Source organism: Periplaneta americana, chromosome 2 (assembly GCF_040183065.1).
Source record: "Periplaneta americana isolate PAMFEO1 chromosome 2, P.americana_PAMFEO1_priV1, whole genome shotgun sequence".
Lineage (NCBI taxonomy): Eukaryota > Metazoa > Arthropoda > Insecta > Blattodea > Blattidae > Periplaneta > Periplaneta americana.
The window spans coordinates 172,004,671-172,028,168 of record NC_091118.1 but is presented as its reverse complement, the minus strand read 5'-3'; the positions used below and the strand labels follow the sequence as shown (position 1 = coordinate 172,028,168).

The following is a 23,498-nucleotide window of genomic DNA, read 5'->3' as shown; positions in this document are numbered from 1 at the left end:
CTGAAATGTGTTGTAATTTTATTCCTACATTTATGATTAAGGCTTAATAAAAATATTCGGCAGTAGTATTGACTGCATCATGGAAGGGTACAACATTGAGAGCTAATCCATGAGTATTAATTTACACGAGTTATATTTCTCAACGCTCACCGTTAATCCTTCATATGATTGATTCGTTTTCAATGTCAAGCACTTAACAATAAAGTAGTTCAATTTTGAGATAGGTATTAATTTTATGTATTTTAGAAAAATATTTGTTCTGAATTTAAGTTGGATATATATTACACTGTAAGATTCTGATTGCAAATAACTAAAAAATTGAAGTAAAATAGATGAGGAGGTCCTTAACTTTAGGATGCATGATTTATGCCTAATGCATAAGAAAATAAGTCACAAAATTTTAATTTATTGACATTCATCTAGGTATTGTATTGTATCATATGGTTTGTCTGTACTGAGTTGTAATATATTGAATTAGTCAAATTAAATATGTGTTATATTACATTGTATATTATATTATATTAAGTTATATATTATATTATATTATATTGTTTTATTTTATTTTATATACTACAAAAATATATTATTATATCGGTTGAAGTGCAGAAACTTAAAAGTGCTTATATTATCATTCAGTTCCTATCAGTACATGGGAAGTATGGAAGTTATTTCCAAAGATTTGACATTCATTTGAAAGTTGTTATTCATGCACATACCGTATAAACAATGTGTACAAACAGTGGAACACCTTCTTTCTGAATATATAGGATTTGCTGATGACATATAACTGTCTGGTAAGCTGCTTTAGCCAATGTGAAATACAGTACACTAACTCACTGCCGGCAACCGAAAAAAAAAAAAAAAAAAAAAAAAAAAGCTGCTGCTGCATACAATCTAATCGTTCATCAACAGATTTTTCCTTACACTGAAACATATCTACTAACTTATTTCTTGCGTGTGATTTTGTAGGATAATATATAGGTACTAAATTTGTTCATTTTTATAATAATTGTGCTTTGTTGATATGTTGCAGTTTTTTCAAACTTCAACTCCTAACGTGCTTTATAAAATGGCGTTACAATAGACTGAGATTATTATTATTATTATTATTATTATTATTATTATTATCTCATTCTTTTTAGAAATAAATTTGAAGAAATTACGGTATAGCTATAGGAACATTTTCATCTACCTAATGCATAATAAATTTTATTTTCAAATATCAAATTTAAATTAAATGTCACGTTACGCAAAAAAATTATTAAAGCACGACGCTTTAAGTTATGTAAATGTTTATAAATCTAAAATATGGTATACTCATTGCATATTACTTGAAAATGAAATATAGAATGTTCCTAATTTGCTTCGATAAATAAATTTAGCACAGAAAAACTTAACACTTCAAAACTTATACGCAGAAAAAATTTGTCCACTTTCACCCTTCGACGCCGAGGTGCAGTACGCACTCTTGTTGCCTAGTCGATTCGAAGTCTTGAGGAACACTAGAAAAACGCCAGCCGTGCACAAGGTGAGCACACCGCAATACTGTGACGGCACAGGTTGCAGAACGTACACAACACAGACAATGATCTGGAGGCTGGCCCCTTTTGAACCTCGGCCAGTTCACTGCGAATATTCTAATATTTCAGTCACGCTCAACTCGTATACGCGTTTTATTTTTTTGTCAAACATGAATCTTTCAACATGATTTTTCCGACAAGATGCAATGTAATTTATAAACCACAACTGGACAGTTAGGCTCCGAGTTCTCTTATTTTATATGTATTTTGTTTGTGTTAAATTATACATAATACATCTTCGTACTAATAATTTTCTTTAAAAATATTTATAAAACAATATTCATTTAGGCTCAGTTGTATAAGTCACCATCTTCTATTTTCAATTGTGTTAGTAAATAACTCAAAGTTTGAGTAGAATAATAGAAGGCAATGCAAATTCGCTCTGGCAGAAATGGTTTTTGCTACCTCCGATCATTCATGAAATTTAATTGCTCATTTTAAATTTTACATACTCCTGGTTGCACATCTACCACTGGAGTATAGTATTATAGAAATGATGTGGCCACTTAAGGGGTTAGGTACAGCTTATAGCAGTACAATATTTGGAAATATTCAACATTTTTTTCCTCTTGTACAATAATGAAAATTGGTATGTATAAAACACTGTCCTCCTCCTATATGAAAAAAATATTTTTACGATTTAAAAAAATTATTTATATATATTTTTTTAATTCAATATATTAGCAGTTCACTGTGCAGTGATGAAGCGTTTCCCTCATGACTCAAACTTGTTAACTTTTCATGTTCTCTCTTTTTTATTTTATTCCTGAAACTTGTGTTTACAATATCTTGCTCTTTCAACTACATTCCTTAATAAATATTATTTTTTTAATTTTGTGTTGGAAGAAAATACTTATATCTGACCATTTTGCAAAATGAATTTATTTTTTATAAGACAATCTGTAAAAGATAGAGAAGTGATCTTGTATCATATTGTAGATATGACATGCATTAATACAAGAAATTTTATCACGGAATGTTGGATAGTTTTTGAGTTATGTGGGAAACGTTTCATCACTGCACAGTGAACTGAATTTTGAAAAAATAAATAAAAATAAATAATTTTTTTAAATCTTAAAAATATTTTTTTTCATATAGCAGAATGACTGTTTTACACACTAATTTTCATTATTGTACAAGATACAGTAATGGAGGAAAAAATGAATATTTACAAAATTTTACCGCTGTAAGCTGTACCTAACCCCTTAAACATTCCACGCTAATAACGGAAACTAACATAAAATGATGTTCAATTTAATTAAAATATTAATAAGGCTACACTGTGTTTGAAAATAGGCTAATGTAGCTATATCAAAATTATGAAGATATTAGAAAATATTAGACCATATTATGAAGGTACTGTGCTATTATTGTTTTATAGAAAATAAATCTGGAGTTTCCCCTCCCTCCTTGACAGCTTTTAATCTTATATGATGCAATACGATTTTATCATAAAAGTGTGATCCTTATAGGTCTACGTACCCGTATCAGAATTATGTATCTTAAGTTTGTAATATTTAAAGTAATAAACAGACCACAACGAAAAATTGTTCGAATTTACTAAAAATGACCTTACTAAAAAGAATCACAACGAAAATTAATGCCAACAGACTCTCGCAAACATGAAAATTCAACAGAAAGGAGTACCAAATAGTAATGTACGTACAGCATTTGCAATATTCGCTACGTATGGAACTTTTAAGGGAATTCATAGTCCGCTACACCCAAACGCAAATTTATTGTAAATTTTCAGAAAATGTTAATCATTTTGATTTGTATTTCCCAGTAATCGTAGAAAATTTGAGTTTACGAATGAAAGGTACAATGAAATTTATCCGTTCAACATTTACAGTATCGAAAATTTTCAGCAGATATGGGTTCACTAAAAAATATTCGTGTAATTCTCCCAGATTAATTCACAGACTTCTTTGAATTAATCATCTTATTTATCCTAATTTCATGACCTGATGGAAAGCACTTCAGTTGATTCGCTTCTAGAAAAACAGTGCATGCTATATCTCCCAGACAGCTTTCAATTCTAGCACTAGGCCAACACATTCACGCTAGACTGCAATCTAATCTTGAATTCTCATGCTTCCTGAACAATATTGCTACGATTATAAAATCATGCGAACTTAAAATTTACAGATTATGCTGATTTCGGAATATTGGAATCAGAACTGCTCATTGAAATTTAATTTCCCGGAGATAACTTCCTTCGGGAAAACACACACGTAGGCTACTTCCGCACGACTGGTGTTTTGGAATAACATGCCAAACTGAAGTTCATCTCCGATCCTAAGAGAATATGTCGTAACACTCTTCACACTTTTCGTAACAATTTTCATTTTTAATCTGCAAGTTTCATAAACAGATTCTGGGATATTTGACAGGTTTATCTCAGATACACATGAATGCAACAAGAATGATTTAAACACGAACCGCTTTATTTTTTTTAACGTTTAAATTCTACAAGAAAATACAGTATTTTAAGAGTTTTCTCAAGTTACATTACAATTAAATTCCATGTTCCCTACGTCCTCACTTCGTACAGGCTAATTTTATTCCACGAATTGGAACATTGCATTGGCAGTGAACATTATCATTTCAATCTTCGTTCCATATTCACGTGATGCAGCTTCCAACTCCCTGATATCTTCATCGCTTGGCTGTCAAGAAACCAGAAACCTCTCGCATTGCCTGTAATAATACAATCAGATTACGATGTTAAAATAAAATCCGTAGTTTTTGGTCATTAAACATTTCAAACGTAAGAAATTTTTCAGCAAGAAATGAACACGAGTACACGAATTATATTAATACACAAAAATTATACGGAGATTTTATAACAAATTTGTCACTTCCTTTGAATTTCATTATAAAATGTCTAGATCTCTGCCAACTCCCATTTCATTTACTCCCATGCATGTATTAGGTAGTCTCAAGTACGCTAATGTGTTTTTAAATTCTTTGTTTAAGGTTTTAATGATTTTATTTAGTTGTGCAATGCAATTTACAGGACCTTATAGAGAAGGATGAGCGTTTGAAATGAACAGAAAAAAATGAAGCTCTGCAGGAAAGAGTGGGTGAAGAATGATGCTGAAGCTGACCAGGAAGGGAAGGAGGAATTTGTTTGGACACTTGCTGAAAAACTGCTTACTAAAAGGATGCACTGAAAAGAATGGTGAACGGAAAAAGAATTCGGGGCAGAAGAAGACATCAGGTGCCAGATTTCGTTAATATACAGAGTGATTCATTATTACGTGTAAGCACTTCGTGTGTATATTTTAGAGGTGAAACTAAGACTAACGTTCTATACAACTTTTTCTCAACCTTTAATTCCAGAGTTCCAGTAGATGGCACCTACGTCGTCGTAACTGCATAGGCATTACTGTTCTCCCACACATTTGGTGTGGTATTGTGGGGAATCAGTTACTCGGACCTCGAGGTCTACCTCCGCGGTTGAATGGGGAAATCTACCGCACATTCTTGGAACGCGAATTGCATGGTCTGCTGCATGATATCCCTCTTGCAACGCGAGTGAACTTATGGTTTATGCACGATGGTGCTCCTACGCATTATTGCCGCAACGTAAGGGACGTATCTCAATGCTGCGTATCCAGAACAATGGATAGGCCGCGCAGGGCCAACTCCTTGGCCAGCCAGATCACCGGACATGAACCCTCTGGACTTCTACCTTTGGGGCTGCCTGAAGTCTTTAGTGTATGCCTCTGCTGTACCTAACGTAGAAGTACTACAACAATGAATTGAACATGCGTGTGGAATTGTTTGTAATGAGTTGAAAGGGCTGTGTAACGTTCATAGATCACTAAGGCGGCGAGCACAGGTATGTCTTCAAGTTGAGGGACAGCACTTTGAACATGCATTACACTAAGAATTGTGCAAATGTGTAAAGTCTAGAAGAAATTTATTTACATTCTTTACTGTGTCTGGTTTTAGTTCACAAAACGTGCATAAGTGAACTGCCGAGGATATGGGTTTAGTGACTTGGTTGTTTTTGTATTGCAGTCCAAATGCACTGTACGAAATCGATAATTAGTTTACATTTGGTGTTATCCTTTCTTTGTTTGGGAGCGTAAGTTCTACGCAAAATGGCGTTAACTCTGGAATTAAAGGTTTTGAGAAAAAGTTGTATAGAACGTTTTAGTCTTAGTTTCATCTCTACATTACACACACAAAGAATTTACACGAAATAATGAATCACCCTGTATAGAATCAAATACGGAGACAGATGAAGGCAGAAAATAGGGAAGATTGGAGAATGCTGGGTTTGTAGTGAAAGATCTGCCCTCGGGCAGAAATTTATGAAAAATGGTTATTACGTATTGTGAGCATACGAGTCTTAAATGAATACAAAGAATATAAAATAAGGGTGATAAAGTGGGATTAGAGACTCCCAAAGCACTACTGGACACAAGATTATAAAGCAGCTGCCACGGCTCGAGAAACTGCGACTTGCCGTGCTCACCGGGTACAATTTCACATTACATCGTCTGGAATATTCCCCTGAACACTTAGTTCCCTTCAGGGAACGCATATTACGAAATGTGTAAATTTACTGCCTTTGTAAATTTTATGTTGTATTGGCTAAAACCACACCGTAGAAGAGTGGCTAGAAACATGTGTTTTATAATTTTGAATTTGTACTCACTTTGCCTACTAGCTAAATAAAAAAAATGCTATGAAGTTATTGAACTTAAAACCTGAGAAATTCAGTGGTGCTAAGGCTAAGATTCAAGAAACTAGTTCGATTAATTAAAAGGTGTTTCAGTGAAACGTACAGCGGAGTTCGTATAGGTCAGTTTCTGTCAGATGAGTTTCCAATTCACTGCGGGCTAAAGCAAGGAGATGCACTATCACCTTTACTTTTTAACTTTGCTCTAAAGTATGCCATTAGGAAAGTCCAGGATAACAGAGGGGGTTTGGAATTGGACGGGTGACATCAGCTGCTTGTCTATGCGGGTGACTTGAATATGTTAGGAGAAAATCCACAAACGATTAGGGAAAACACGGGAATTTTACTGGAAGTAAAGAGAGAGGTTTGGAAGTAAATCCCGAAAAGAAAAGTATATGATTATGTCTCGTGACGAGAATATTGTACGAAATGGAAATTTATCCTTTGAAGAGGTGGAAAAATTCAGGTACCCGGGAGCAACAGTAACAGATATAAATGACACTCTGGAGGAAATTAAACACAGAATAAATATGGGAAATGCCTGTTATTATTCGGTTAAGAAGCTTTTATCATCCAGTCTGCTGTCAAAAAATCTGAAAGCTAGAATTTATAAAACAGTTATATTACCGGTTGTTCTTTATGGTTGTGAAACTTGGACTCTCACTTTGAGAGAGGAACATAGGTTAAGGGTGTTTGAGAATAAGGTGCTTAGGAAAATATTTGGGGCTAAGAGGGATGAAGTTACAGGATAATGGAGAAAGTTACACAACGCAGAACTGCACGCGTTGTATTCTTCACCTGACATAATTAGGAACATTAAGTCCAGACGTTTGAGATGGGCAGGGAATGTAGCACGTATGGGCGAATCCAGAAATGCATATAGTGTTCGTTGGGAGGCCGGAGGGAAAAAGACCTTTAGGGAGACCGAGACGTAGATGGGAAGATATTAAAATGGATTTGAGGGAGGTGGGATATGATAGAGAATGGCTTAATCTTGCTTAGGATAGGGACAAATGGCGGGCTTATGTGAGGGCGGCAATGAACCTCCGGATTCCTTAAAAGCCAGTAAGTAAGGCTAAGATTCGCTGACCATGTCATTTACGAATTTTGTCAGCCGATTTTAATAGAGTATGACAATCTCATTCCTTTGTTTCAATAACACTACAAACAAGGCAGTTTCAAAGTCTCTTTTCTCAGCTTAGATTAATTATTTGAAATTGCTTATATTTAGTAATGTTTTATATTAGTTTAATCAACCATACGCTTCTGATCACCGATCATGTTCTCTGCGTAACCTGAGCCTACACAAGACCGCCGAAAGTCTCTTGCTATCTACAGCGTGTTCGTAACTTTATGTGCAACATTTTAAGGACATATTCATGTTAAATTCTACTCAGATACCCTAATATACTTCAGTAAATTGTTTAATAGCTGTCGAGGCACACAAGTCTAAATTAGCAAACTTTAAATCTAGGCATTTCTCTGATAATACACGTTAGAATAAGACTATTTACATCTAGATTACTCTGGAATCTATCTGGAATATCTTAATATTAGAAGAGGTAACTAAGCTAAGAGATAGTGGGATAGTGTGGCCAGTTCCTTTCCTCTTTCTATTGCATATATCGCCGATTAGGCTACATATTACACTAGTCAGAATTGAGATATATACAAACAATTTGTTCTTCCTCCGACATCGTCAACTGAGGTGTACTGCATGATAGATTTATATATCAGCCAGAACCTCAAGCAGAGTTGAAGAAGTACTGTATAACATAAAATTATACTTTTATATTTTATCAAATAACAGAATATTGTCTTTTTAGAATAATTGAACACAAAGATAGCACTAAGAAATGAATTATAAGAAGTGAAACTGTAGGTATTGAATACACACGTAAGAAGATTCTAGTGAATACTAGAAACGAAAACAGTAGATCTATAAACCAATAATTTTATTTTATATTTATTACATTAAGTTATGTGCGTAAAATTATTTACCCTTTTGTTAAAAAATAAATATTTACCCGTCATATGCTTGTATTCTTGAAATAGCACTCCTATATTCAAGACAAATATTTTAAAATTAACACAATTCCAGATAAATTACAAAACAATTTCCAGATACATTTGTTTTAACCATCGTAGACATAAAAAACATCAAAAGTATAATATATATTTTTCACTTCTACAATATAAAAAAGTTACAGGAAATCTAACATATGAGGCGGTTCTTTCCAAAATTTACCTGAACCACTTTTTCAATTAGTTACTGGCACCCTGACTTTCTTAGGCGTGTAATAATTCTATATCGTGTCAAAGATGCTCTAAATTAAGTAAATTCAGAATTTCTGGAGGATAGAGACGCTACTGATGCAATGAAGCACGCAGTACCTAGATTAACAGAACTTTTCTCATACCAGAGTGAAGTTTCAGATGGAGTAGTCTATTAGATCTTGTATTTTGGTGCAGAAAGTGTCTTCAATAGTGGCTTCCATAGGAAGCCAATATCCTTTCAGTTGACTGGTATATTGAGCATGAGGATTTCATTCCAGGCTAAGGGCTCCACCTAAAATTTAAAACCAAACATCAATATACAAAGTGGATAATAAGGTTTCAACTAGTACCGTTAATAGCAACATTAACAAGTAACTCAAATCAGACATTTCCTTTTAAACGTTATCGAAGCCAAACATCCAATATTATTGAAGCTATTAGAAATGTGATTGAGTTAACAACAATAGCACTTAAGACAGCACAGGTAACAATTTCCAGACTCCAGAAAAAGGAGAGACCTCTCATAAGTAATTTCAACTGCAGTGGGTAGTAACCATTTTCTTACACAAGAACTGTAAACTCAACGAGAGTCCTACAATTTAAAAGTTATAAAATTGAATTATTGAAATTCTGTAACTCCGAAAAAACTACCACTCAAGACTAGAAGAATTCTATAATTCCAGAAAGCTGCAAGTAATTCATTAATAACGCCTAATAACTAAACGTTCTCCAGAATTTCAACTTAATTTTTTTTTCCAATCTCTATACAAACACCACCAGTCCAGTTTGAAAAAAATTCGAGAGAGGTAAAAACTACAATTTCTTACCGAAGTAGAATCTGATGCTATGAAAGTTACTTTATGTGACCGAATGTCTAATATTTCAATAAAATAATTTTAATATGCATTACTCTAATTTCAAGTTATAAACTATTACACCAACATCAAGATTTTCGACACGACCAGAATTGAGACTGCTGTAGAAAATTAGGTTCCTAATTTATCACATTGCGGATAGTCTCTAATGAGTTCGCTAATGTTTAGTGGAAATATACAGGCTGAGCAGTACTAATGTAACTTCAAGGGCTTATTCTTAGAGACATTTCAAATTAGAGTTTAATAACATTTTGTACGTTTTTGCTTCCTTGTCGGAAGAAAGGAGTAGTTTTACACAAAAAATTTCATAGCGTATTTTGGGAAATCCATTTAATTCCCAATATGCTCGACCAATTTAAGAGATCAGTATATGATAGTAAGCGATTGAAAGAATTTTAGTTTTGTCCTTTAAATGTGCCGAAATTTGATCCCAAAAAAATTAAACATTTTAAAATTTATTTTCAGAACGAAAAGGAACATTTGTTCAAATCAAATTTCAGCACATTTAAAGGGCAAAGATTCGTTGAATCATTTATCATAATATACTACTTTCTTAAATTGACTGAGCATATTGGGAATTAAATCTATGGCTTTTCCAAAACACGCTAAGAAATGTTTCATAGCAAACAATTTTTATCTCAAAAAGAAAACAAACAAAATTGTATGAAACTTTTGTTTGAAAAATCTCTAAGAATAAACCCTAAAATCAACGACATTACTTATAGTTCACCCTCTATTTAGAGACGTTAGATTTTAGCAAACAAATGCGAATGTGTCCAAATGCTGTGAAAGTAATAGTGTTTAGAAGCATATTCAGTATAGTGAAGTAGTTTTCTAATCCACTATAAGATTAGAAATTTAAAATAAAACGCGAAACGTACGAGTAGTGGTGATGGTGATGGTGGTGAATTACTTTAGCCTATGTGATCTCTCTAGTTACAGAATTCCCTCACAAAGAATTTTACAGTATGTGATAACTGCTGATCGGGATCGATTAATAAGATGGGTCGAGATAACATGTCTTGGCACATTTCCCAATGTTCACAATTTCCATTGCAATTGTGTATGTTCCTTTATTTATCATTCAAGATTTTTAACTGAAAATACACCTGTTAACACATTGATATTTAATGACCATCGCCAAACTTTCCATAAAAATGTTCAATTCAAAAACTCTACGAAATGAGTATTGTAACGTTGAAAGTTCTAAAAAATACAAGTTTGATTTCTAAAGTGATAAATGTTTTATTTTAATTGGCTAAAATCTACCATTTCTAATAACATTAAAGTATTTTTACGACTGGTTCAAAATTAGACCAGTTATAAAATAAATTTCCCCACAATGCTCGACAACACTTTAGCTTATGTTAAGAATAGAATTAAGCCTACTGAAAAGTTACTGAAACCCTATAGTTGTGTTTAAAATGTTTAATAGACCTACCTGGGTAGTTACGACATCTGTAGTCTACACCTCATGTCCCACAGCATCCCTCAGCACGTGTCGTCAAACACCTGAAATGATAAAAAAATAAGACGCAACTTTCCAATAAAGTTTCACAATGGTTACGTCCAGTAATTTTTTCTGGTGGAACGCGCCGAGACGGTGTTCCGAAATATTTTCGTTTTATTTTTTATTATGGAACAATGTTTTAATAATTAGATTTTTAATAATTTTTCTTCGAACTCCTCTTAAATCTTGAAAGACAAAGCTGGGAGAAAATGAGGTTAAAAACGACCAAATTTCCATGGATTGGACAGTAATCTCTCCGTCTGCTATAATATATTCTACACAGAGTTCCACCACATTTTTTTCCAGAATGAAAGCACTGGTTAGGTCGATCCTGTTTCGCCAAGAAAATGTGCCTCAGAACACGAATTTGATGAGGATACTCATTTCTCGTTTTATACAAGTAAGAATCTGATCAAATATATAATGCAAAAATAACGTTTAACGAAACACTCGCGGAAGTGTTTCCAGGAATTAGTCATTAAAGGAGAAGACTGAATTTTTTTTTATTTCTAGTTTATGCACAACTAATTTTCGTAATTAGAATATTACTACAAAAGTTTTCGAAAAATGGAACGCAAATTAAGAAGAAATGCCAGAAAATAGTATATCACTAAAATGAATACATCTTGGCCATTTTTAAAGAAATTGAAAATTGTCTGCTTCTAAAATGCACGCTCTTTAAAATGTTTCAGCAAAATTTTGATCTTGATTTTCAAAATGTTCTCAAATTTACATTTTAACATTAATTTTAGAGATACTTTCATAGAAATTTAGGCTTATTTTTCAAATGCATCAAAATAGGCCTATTTCTATTCCAGAGAAAAGTTTTCTAATAGCCTAAAGAATATGTGTACCAAATATTTACGTCGCATTAATACTTTCGAATATAAATTGTGTAATAAAAATAAATTAAAATTACGGAAAATTAAAATCAAAGTTTAGAGTAATTTAAAAACTCTGTAGACGAGAGCTATAAAATGCCACAGCAGCTGACAAGGCCACAAATGTGCATTAAATTTCATGCAATGCGTTTCACATATCAGAGTGACAAAGTAAAAAACTTAAATGCAATGCGGAAAATTACAGTCAAAGTTCAGAGTCATTTAAAAACGCTGTGCATCAGAGCTTTAAAAATAACTTCACAGCGACTAACAAGGCAAAAATGTAGTACTTTAAAATACGCCGATTTTTGCAACATATTTAACAATCTTCTCAAATTTTAATAGAAATTGTTATTTAACACTTAATTTATGCAAGTATTCGTATGGATATCTGCAAGAACTCTTCCAGCCATCCAATCTTACACTCCCACATTTATAATTTGAGATTGATAAATTTTATCCAATTACATTCTGAATATTAATCCTTTCCAATTCTTTTATTTGAGAGATTTGTTTTATAAAATCCTTTCGGAAAGAATTCCACGAAGTATTATCCAACCAATATCAAATTTCGCAATTCCGGCACATTTCCTTGTTGCCACCCCTTCGACACGTTGAGTCACAGGATCATGAAGGGGAAAGTTAATAATGGTTCGCCACTATAGTTTTTTTTATATAGATTTGGAAGAAATTGGCTTGATGGCTCACGTAGTATCTCCTCACACCTGGACATGTGTCTGCGCACGCCTCCCTTTCCTACCTACGGGGCATTTCATAACTAACGAGTAACGACGCGACGCACGAAATAAGGCGCGACACACACATGCGAGGTCGGAAGATGGCTCCGCTCACCGCTACCGGCAGCCAATCAGCCGGGCGAGGTCCACAGCCTTCTAACTCGATCGTAAACATAATATGCACCATTTATCACAACATTCATTGTTCACCATTATCACAAATTAATTGTTTCATTACTTTAACATTACAATTAAATTGTATTTATATATTCTCAAAAGCTTCACTCCATTAACATTTAAATTAAAATGCATTTAATAATTATCAGTACTAAGAATATCTCCATATTAGTGTCAAGATTTCCTTCATTATATTTACTCATTCATTTAACATTTACTTATGCTCCATTACGTTTACGATCAGAACTGCTTCTCTCGATTCCTAGGGGACGAATCCATTGCATGCGTCAATTCAATGTGTATGGATACCTTCTGTGATTTAATGAAGTTCATACTCCAAATCGCAGGCATTTTCATTGTGATCCTGATTAATTCGAATATCAAATAATCAGGTCATTTGTAAGTGAAGAGAAATTTTATTTTCGGAAGGTACCCAGCTACCCTAGGTAATCTAGTTAGGTTAGAGATCTATGCCATACTCATCACCCAAAATTGAATGAAGAGTTTCAGCACATCACTCTACCCTGACGCATGCCGATAGATTCAGTGAAGAGGTCTCCTTTATAGCTTTAGATTTCAATCCATCTTGATTACAAGTGTTATTCAACTCTCGATATATTTGTGAATCTTCAAATGTTAGGTACTTCATTTACATTTTTGCAAATACGTTACTTCATTTAGCCTACAGTGTACTATCCTGTTTCACTACATTGTAGATTGGTTAACGTTCCTAGTTTGAACTTTAAAAGACATTTCTGAAGTTAATATGGAATTCACAAAATTTGGAAGAATTTATGCAGACCTCTTTACTCTGTTGCCTTATGTCCGCCTCTGGCTGAACCTGTTGCCAAGTCTCATACAGCCTGCCGATGCCACTGCCCTACCAATGCAACCCAGCACATTGGCACGTCTTACAACTAACATCCTGATACATCAAGCCCTGACAACCTGACCAACGCGCAGAAAATGGGGAAAAACCACAGCAGAACAAACAAATCAATGCACTACTATGTCCTTAATTATGCAGTGACATCTTTAATCAGGCCAGCCAACTTGACCCTTACAAACTAAAATCCTGTAACGGAACTACAACCACCTTGCCAGGGGTGGTTCGCGAATTTCTAGTAGTTCAGCCAGCGACCCTTACTGATCATAAAGCAACAAGAAAGGGACAACATGTTCAGTCCTACTATTCGTGGAGATCTCGGGAAACCTTTCCATGTGGGGCTGCAGTTGAAGCGGGTGGTGATTGAAGTCTAGTTGAATAGGCCAGGCAAATTGACCCAGTTGACCATCAGGCAGGTTTTCAGCAATGTTGCCTTTATGTTTGAACCTGAAAGATCCGCAGACATTTACTCATACGATAACAAATGTCCCAAACTGCTTTTTAATGTGCCAAACAAACTGTTATTAGGCTTTTACGATTTAAACCAAGTTTCCAACAAAATTTGAAAACTAACAATTTTAGAAGCATAATTAATATCTAAACACATTTTCATAGCTTCAACAAGTGTTCGAAAATGTAGGACCGAACTTACTTCAGGAAGCTTCTTCAGTTTTCTTCAGAATTCAGTCTGCAGGTCCCATATTGTCGACCTCATGGACGTCATCGATATATTTGCCGTAAGGGTTTACGAACATCTGACAATCTAATATGGCATTGTCAATTTCGGATAAAATTTCAGACCACGTATCTTGTGCTAGCATTTGTTAATCTATACTAAATGAAATTCGAATAAGAATTTTGATTAATAATGGAACGAGGAATAGATCATTTATTAACTTTGCCTTTCATCGAATTTTACAGAAATTCGAGTTTGCTGTAAGGTTACAACAGTTTTAAGTCAACGTAATTCAGAAAAGTTTTAATAAATTTAATACCAACAATTTTGTTTCTCCTGGTCTAATTTTAAACTGAAAACTATTCTATCAACTTTTATCACAATTATCTTTGTCACCATTATGTAGGCTTACATTTTGGTGTGTGAACTAGAATGATACAATTTGACCAAGATTTAAATGAGAATGTTACAATTTTTAGAAAATCTTACGCCTGTATGAATTAAGAGTAAAGTTTTAATAGGCGTAAGTTTCAATTTATGATATATAGACTAACTTAGGAAATCTGAGATTTACTAAACAACCTCCGTATTAAGTGAAGACTTTCCCCCCCCTCCCCACAAACTATTTCATAGCGTAGAGAGCCATTATTACAGCTATTTTGAATTATTTTTGTGACTGCAGAGTTTATAACTGTTCTTTATAAAATCTAAATCCATTTTAGCAATGAATATGACAGTTTTAAATACATCACATTCTGTGTCTCATACTTGATCTGTTAAAAATGTGCGCCAGCGAGTGTTAAGTAGGTTAATTTGTGTGAAATTATTGAGAAATAAGCCACCCACCTTAGACTATGGAACTACAGATTAGTAAACTACAAAATATTGCTACAACTATATTAATGTTATAACCAGAACTACAATAAACAGAGTACAGAACAAGGAGATATTAGTCCTAAAATAGTGTCCTTTGATGAAGTATTAACATCGAATGTGATTTAGTATTTATCCACTTAAGAATTCCCAGTGGAAAGGAAATTTACAGATTAGTATAAATTCATCAGCACTTAAACAGGTTTCGTTCATTGGAACAGTGAAAATCACAATAGCAGTCTTAAAGTTTACTCCAGACTTATGTTGAAACGAGTGTAAATTCCTGAATAATATAAAATTATGCAAATTTCATTGTAAACAAGTTTCAGTTGCAGTTCATCGAATTAGAACTTTCGGACGTACATGGAAATAACTCCAAAATTTAATGGTAAAGGTTCCGTTTTACGGGTTGAAGCCCATAACTCAATATGAAAATTGAACCTAATTTAATAAAATTCAAAGAAGTTACTTTGATTTTTGAAAATCGTGTGCGAGAGATTCAGAATGTTTACAATTAAAATTTAACATCCTTGTTATATTAGAATTTACGGCAACTTCAATTTTCAAGGTACTCCTCAAAATAGTTTTGAAAACTTTTCTAGTTCTATCTATGTTGAAGTAGAATATAATGTTCAATATTCGAAAACTTGCATTAAAAAGGATATTTACATCTGGCTTGCAGTTTCTACGCATTTTACTCTACTTAAGAACTTTAAACGGGTACACGCGTGTGCAACTGCAATATTTTCTTCATTCTTTTAGATACACATTAGATTATTCTTCAAATTTAATTATTAAACTCTAGCACCCACAATTCTTAAGTCTTATGTCATACCGGAAATTTAAAAAAAACCGAAAGAATGAATATGTAGGTTACGTTCCAATTCCACGCTAATATTTCGCATCTACAGAAATTAAATTTACTTTTAAGACGATATGAATTTTGTAAAATTTTAAAAGCGTACACAACAAATACCCAAACAGCAAACATATCTCATTCCATCGTCCCCATTTCACGGACTAGCGAGTTCTTCGCTACTCCTTCTCGCTGATAAACTGATTCTCACGAGCTCAAGAACACAACTAAACTTAGGATACAGACGGTAGTGTCCACTTGTCTATTCGGAACTCGATGTTCAATTTTTATGTGATGTCATGTGATTTTCTACCAATCCCTTCGCTTCACATGTTATATAAATTATTTTAATTGCTTTATTTAAAGTTTAATCGTAAATTAAACTTAGTAATTATCTCATATTACAAATAATAAATATTTGATATACAAATTTACGTTAATCTCCATAAATTAACAAAATATTTAAATTAACCTTCTCGACAGCAACGCACTCTGAAATTACTACGTATTATAGGGTGTACTACACATTTTTTTTACGCAAATTCTCGATACCCTATTAATGCTATTCATAAATTTTGAGACGATTGCAATCCTTTTAACTGAATTTAATTATTTCATAGACAGTATTTACTTGTTATGAATTTCCTATACGTATATCAATATAAAGGAAATAGCCTACACTTCCGCAACAGTGTCTCAAACAAATCGTTCATGGAACAGCAAAATGTCGGAAACAACCACAACTAAATTTTACTGGAGAGCTAAAAAAATTGGATAACCTTTTACTGTTTCAAATTAGACTTCTGATGTAAACGATTTAATGTAATTTATAGCCTTACTTTATCTTCACAATGAATGTATGCTGATATTTTTCAATTTTTCTTTTTGCGAGGGGGATATGACATAATATTGCCTGTGAATATTTCTTACTATTGGGATACATCATTTTGTTATTCATAAAATTGAGAGGGAAAAATTATTTTATAGATAAAACATTTTGCAAGAAGGTGTATTCGTAGCCAATGAATTCATAGGCCTACACGTCAGAATCTCAGTTTAATAAATTGTGTGGGTTGCGGAATTTTGCTGTTTCATATCAACAAACATAAGAATTATAAAAATGACAATGGATTTTAAATACAATAAAATTTATTTAAGTATTATTATAAAAGAATAAAAGAATGCACATGGAGAATGATTCATGATTGTGAACCATGTTATGAGATTTACTGTCTCCCAAAATACGTTTGATAATCCAATAGTATTTTGTCCAATGTAATCATGATTAAAGCCTTATTTATGTAACATATGAATACCTTGGATTATTTAATAATAATAATAATAATAATAATAATAATAATAATTGCAATATTAGCAATCAAACAGGGTTTATAATTCTGCAGTGCTTGGGAAAAGTGACATAAGTCAGTTTCCACAAACATTTTTTATTAATTTTTTGACAACTTACGGAACATCTGCTCGCTTGGGAAAAGAGACATAAGTATTTCTCCCATTACAATAATTCATCATCATCATCATCATCTTCACTTCATGGTTTAGGCTTAGTGCCTGTTCCGTCTTCACATTTTATTCAGTTCCACCTTTTCCCAGGACGTCCGACCTTTCTTTTGCCTTTAGGTTGGTATTGTTGTATCAGTGCTGGAATTCTTTCATTATCCATTCGAGACAAGTGTTCTTTCCACTTTTCTTTATAATCTTCAGCTTTATCGTTTATGTTGTATATATTTAATTCTTTACGGATATCCTCATTTCTTATCAGATCCCTTCAATAATTCATACAGAAGAAAATCAAATCGACATAAACCAGTATGAAGACAGTTTTTTTCCTTCTTCTGTAAAATTAACATTTTTGACTTGTGCTACTTTTCCCGAGCACTACAGAATTCGTAGTTACAATCACATTTTATATTAAACAAAATGTGACTAGTCCCGAATAATTTTTACGTGGTCTAAGGTACCATACCTTGCATCAGCGTTAAATAATGAGTACTGGTTCGAGTCCTCATATGGAAGGAGATTTCGCATGATATTTCGACCAGTGTATGGGACAGGTGCCCACCCAGAATCATGATGAATTTGGGGAGCTTAATTAAGTAGCAAAATTTGTTTTCGAAGCCATCTATAATGGGTGCGGGAGATCATGCTAACCACTCGTTACTCCGTACTGGTTGGATATTCGTTTACCTCTATTGACGCATGTGAACGTGAGGCTAGCGTTCGACTGGTTGTCGTGCCACGGATTGTAATATTATTTAATATTCCCTTGGTGTCCATTATGGTGGGATATTTTATATTTTCTACATAATGACGGTGGGATATTTTATATTTTCTACATAATGATAATCTCCCAAAATTTTCAGAACTCTATATCGTCTCCAACAGCAGTGTACACAAGCAAAGGGGAAGCTATCTACAATAATCGTACAAGGCCTATTCTCATTTCCTTTTGTGATGATGGAGTTGTTGCTAGTTCAGAAACGTTGTGTATTTCTTCATCTATGACACGATGTAGGCTTAAGAAAAGAAATATCCCACACAGTAATAAAAATAGTTCACTACAGTAGAACCCCATTTATCCGAAATAAAGGGTGATTTTTCGGACAATCGATGAGAAATATTTTCGGTAAAAGGGTAGCCATGCTATAATAATCCGTGGCGGCGCTACAGCCCATGAAGGGCCTAGACCGACCAGCCGGCTGCTGGCCTCACGGCCACATGTCGAAGCAGAGGTGGACGATCATTCAATGGAGGTATCATGTGGTTAGCACGATGATCCCCCAGCCGTTATAGCTGGTTTTCGCAACCGGATTTCGCTACCTATCGTAGCTCCCGAAGTACATCACGATGCTGGGTGGGCACCGGTCCCCTAGACTGGCCGAAATTTCATGAGAAAATTTCTTCTCCCATGAGGACTCGAATCAACGCGCATTCCGTAACGCGAGTCCTAGGCAGATGCCTTAGATCACGACGCCACGGCGCGGGACAGCCATGCTATAGGGGATGAAAAAAATATTGCAGGGATAAACAAAACATTGTTTTTTTTTGCGACGTTTCGGATAAGCCGGATTTCGATTAACTGAAGTTAACCGGGATCATGAGTAGGTGGCTATGAAGTTATGATAACGAATATAAAAAAAAAAAACTAAAGTTAGAACACACGTATAGATAAGTACTACAAAGCGTTGATTGATCCTCTGTCTAATCATTTACATTCCCAATACAGGCATGGAGGGTCGATAGGGATGAGTATACTAGATGCTAATATTCACTCACCCCACAACCTTGTGCTCTGAACTGCTTGTTGTTTACATCAAATGCTCACTGAGTTCCGTTGTAGTATAAGCGGCAGCAGTGGCGTGCATGCCATTACAATATAGAATCATTTTATTATTTTTGTAGGTTATTTTACGACGCTTTATCATCTTAGGTTATTTAGCGTCTGAATGAGATGAAGGTGATAATGCCGATGAAATGAGTCCGGGGTCCAGCACCGAAAGTTACCCAGCATTTGGTCATATTGGGTTGAGGTAAAATCCCGGAAAAAACCTCAACCAGGTAAACTTGCCCCGACCGGGAATCGAACCTGGGCCACCTGGTTTTGCGGCCAGAAGCGTACAGTATAGAATCATAATACGATTTGTAATTAAATGTTAAAAATCAATTAGTTATCAAATGTTAAATGTTATGTTTTATTTAATGACGCTCGCAACTGCAGAGGTTACATCAGCGTCGCCAGATGTGCCGGAATTTTGTCCCGCAGGAGTTCCTTTACATGCCATCTACTGACATGAGTCTGTCGCATTTAAGCACAATTAGTTATCAATGTTTAAAACTAAAATTTACTGTTCATGTATGTTCCACGTTTGATAACGTGTCAATATAGTAATAACTAAAATTTACTACGTAAATAACTCAGAATCACTTTTCTGATTTACAATCAAGCCTTTCTAAATTGGATGAATACTTTTTGTACTTAAGCGTAAAATTTACAGAAGATGGCCGTCTCTTAGACGAGAACTTGTTGTAGATTTAATGCGGTTCATTTTTTTTTTAAATTGTTCACAGACGTACGTAAGTGGATCCGAGCATAGCCAGAATTCTTGATGCAAATTTCGTGGTAATGAAAGTTTCACTGAGTAGTTACTAGTATAATTCATCGCCGTTTTTATTAGTCTATAGGTACTATTTTATGTACCGCAATTCAACAGATCAGAACATACATTCGGATTTAAGTTATCTTTATTTAGAACAACAAAATACTCATTTTCCCACGCTTCACTAGTACTGTGTTCGAATCTTATATACACAACACGTCCATAAGTCTTGTGGATTGAGGAGAGTAGTGATAGTGTTCAGAGAGACCTTCAGGGCTTATACCCACATTGTCTGAGTCACACAGACGTCATATAACCGCACAGTTGATACAGTGTTGCTAGAAAAATGAAAAATAACAATCGGATTTCATACTTAACTAAGAATTATTATTACCATCTGTCTACCCAGAATTTAGTACCCTGAGTTTCTACTGCAGATACAGAATATGTAGTTGTTATAATTTATGATAATTGTATTATTTTATATCATCTTGTATGTAACTGAATAAAATAAAATACAGTGTAACGTAAATTCTGAAAGTAAGCTACCAATGGCGTTTATTTTCTTTTTACAAAACTTCCTTTCTCTTCTTTTCCTGTTTTGTTTCTTACTCCGTCTGATTTACCTCTTCCTATTAACACCGACATATAGTTCGACAACTTCAAGTGAAACCCCGTAAAACACGCCAACTTCTGGAATCTCTCTCTTTCTTTCTTCTCTCTCCCTCGCTCCGCGTCATTCAGTCACCAATCACCACCTAAATATCTGAGAGGGTGTGTGTGGGCATCGCGACCAATAGAAGAACCACTCTCCAGTATTACCACAATAACGGACTCTTCATTTTTGCCTCGACTGTCGGCAAGGAAGGTTCCATTATGCTAGCATTGCAGGCAACTAGTCAACCTTTTAATGCTTTTGTTAGCAGGTTTGACAAACTGTGAGTGGACCTGCAAGTACATAGTGCATAGTGCCCTCTCCCTTCCCCCCGTGCTTTCTCACTTGCTCCTCCCCAAGACAGCCAGCGCTCACGTAGTAACTCGGTCAAGGTTTCAGTTCTATTTGTCAATCTATACGTATATTGCTGTGAGGTGAATGGGGTAAAATTTTGGACCGATACTGAAGACAAGCCCACATTTCGGGCCTCCCTTGTCGCGAGGTTAACACAGCATAGGTAGAGACTGTAGTTTTGGTGAAATAAAATGTACGATTACAGCAGTAGTATCAGAATTGTAAGCTCCAAAACCAGTTGTGGAGCTAGATCGGAGCGTGAACTTGCTTATGTCTGTGGAAACACCGGAGCACGCAACCAGTCTAGTGCAGCGCTCCGCTCCGTTTAGTCTCTATCTGACAACGCTGGATTACGGTGTTAAGTCTGCCATTATTTCGGTATTTCATGATATAAGTTGTCAATTAAATGTATTATGTGGACAGTCAGTATTTTCATGTAAGCAGAAAAGCCCCTCTCGCTATCCACATTACATACTAGATGTAGGGAACCACACTTCCTGCAAACAATTCACACCAAATTCGTTGTAGTCCTTTACTACAGTATCCTCCAAAATCTCTTCGCCATCAAAATACAGCTTCCGGTGTGTAACATACTGCAGTCGACTACAGAAATCGATCTTGTTTCGATAACCATAAAGATAGAAAGTGTACACAACATCCATACAACAATACAGAAATACCAAGCGATTGAAAAAATGACAAACAAAAATTACGAACATATTTTGGTGCATATTTCGTAGTTTTTTGCAATAGGGGGGATATATTTCGTGGTTATTGACATACTTAGCACAATGATCCAAACTTCGCTTTATTTCGCGGTTTTTTTTAAAATTAAATATGGTATTTTATTTATCTAGAAGGCTAAAATTAACAAAGAAAGTAAATGTATAAAATTTCGCGCGTATCGCCATTACCAAAAAATATGGTACCTAGGCACAGAGCAGCAAACAGTACCTGCAGTGAGTCACTGAATTATTCGAACATGAACGGTATAAGTGCACTAAGGACATTTGTCTCTTTACACATAACTTTTGAGAGGAAAAATATAATTCTTTACTCTTGTCACATATATACAATCATATCTTAATGAAACATATACGTTAATAGTTATAAACAGAAATAAAATTCGCAATAAATTAAAACTTAAATCATTCTTTGGTTAACAAAATTATTCGGACACAGCGCATCTTTCTAAATAAAATTAGTCCTGTACCTCTATAAAAAATATTCAATACCTGGCTGCCCTCCGTTTCATTTTTATAACTTCTGCTAACCATTCAGACATACTTTGCACCAATTTTCTTGTGTAAACCTTGCACACGTTTCGCCATTCTTTCTTAAGTCTCTCCTTAAGATGTTGTTTTGATTTTATTAGGGGTTTCCTCACTTGTTTTTCCAACCTGTCCCATAAATGTTCAATCACATTCATGTCTGGAGACTGCGGAGGAGGATGGAGTACCTCGGGGCAGTGGTACAGCGACCAGAGTTGTACAATATAGGACGTATGATTGGAGTCACTACCTTGGTAGAATGCGAACCGGTCATGAATCCCCATTTTTTCCGCAATTTGCTGTAGATTATCCTTCAGGAGTTGAAGGTATGAATACTTGTCCATTTTTCCGTCAATGAACACTAGATTGCCAACTCCGCTTGCGGACATATACCCTCATACCATTACACTGCCGACACCATGTTTAACTGTTGCTTGCATATTTTTCTCGCTAAACTCTTCATTGGGTCTTCGCCATACTGTAATCTGGCCAGATGATTCGCTGATATTAAATTTACTCTCGTCTGAAAAGATAACTCGATTCCACCAATCCTGATCCTTTTCTAGGTACAATTTTGCGAACAGTAGTCTTTTACGCTTGTTTCTTTTGTTGATGTAGGGCTCGTTCCTTGCCACCCGGCCATGAAAATTGTTTCTACTGAGAACTTTTCTAATAGTCTCGGGATGGACTTGTTTCCCTAATTCTTCATTGACCTTAGAAGCAATTCTTGGATCACTTACAGAGGTGTGAAAATTATTGGAATAATCTTAATTTTAAAGGTTTTTTAATAGTTCCTTCACAAATATTAATTGAATTGATGAATATTGGTATATATTACTATACTGATGTAGGATATATTTACTACTAACAATGCCGGAAAGCATTGTTGTACATTGGTATTTTTCTTATTTTACAATTGTTATGGGAATTCAGAAATTATTATATTATGTTGGCGGAATTGGAAACATAAAAAATTATATGCACAAAACAGATGTATATTTGAACCTTCACAACAATGTAAACGCAAAGAACAATTTGTTTAAAGCATTTATTAACTAATTTTTTATGTTTCCAATTCC

At 34.4% G+C, this 23,498-nt stretch overlaps 1 protein-coding gene and 1 long non-coding RNA gene across 2 annotated transcripts in view; both read right to left on the bottom strand.

The window, feature by feature from the left end:
• The window catches only part of LOC138694814 (pancreatic triacylglycerol lipase-like), a 66,601-nt gene extending 65,067 nt beyond the window's left edge, over positions 1-1,534 (bottom strand). The window contains exon 1 of the mRNA XM_069818906.1: positions 1,332-1,534. The gene's annotated coding sequence lies outside the window, so the exon portion shown is untranslated. The remainder of the gene's footprint in view (positions 1-1,331) is intronic.
• A 2,494-nt stretch (positions 1,535-4,028) lies between these two features.
• LOC138695320 (uncharacterized) lies at positions 4,029-11,757 on the bottom strand. Its single transcript, XR_011331128.1, has 3 exons — positions 10,870-11,757; positions 8,697-8,845; positions 4,029-4,280 (listed from the first exon to the last, which is right to left on the bottom strand). It is a non-coding gene; the product is annotated as an uncharacterized lncRNA (long non-coding RNA).
• Between the last annotated feature and the right edge of the window lie 11,741 nt (positions 11,758-23,498).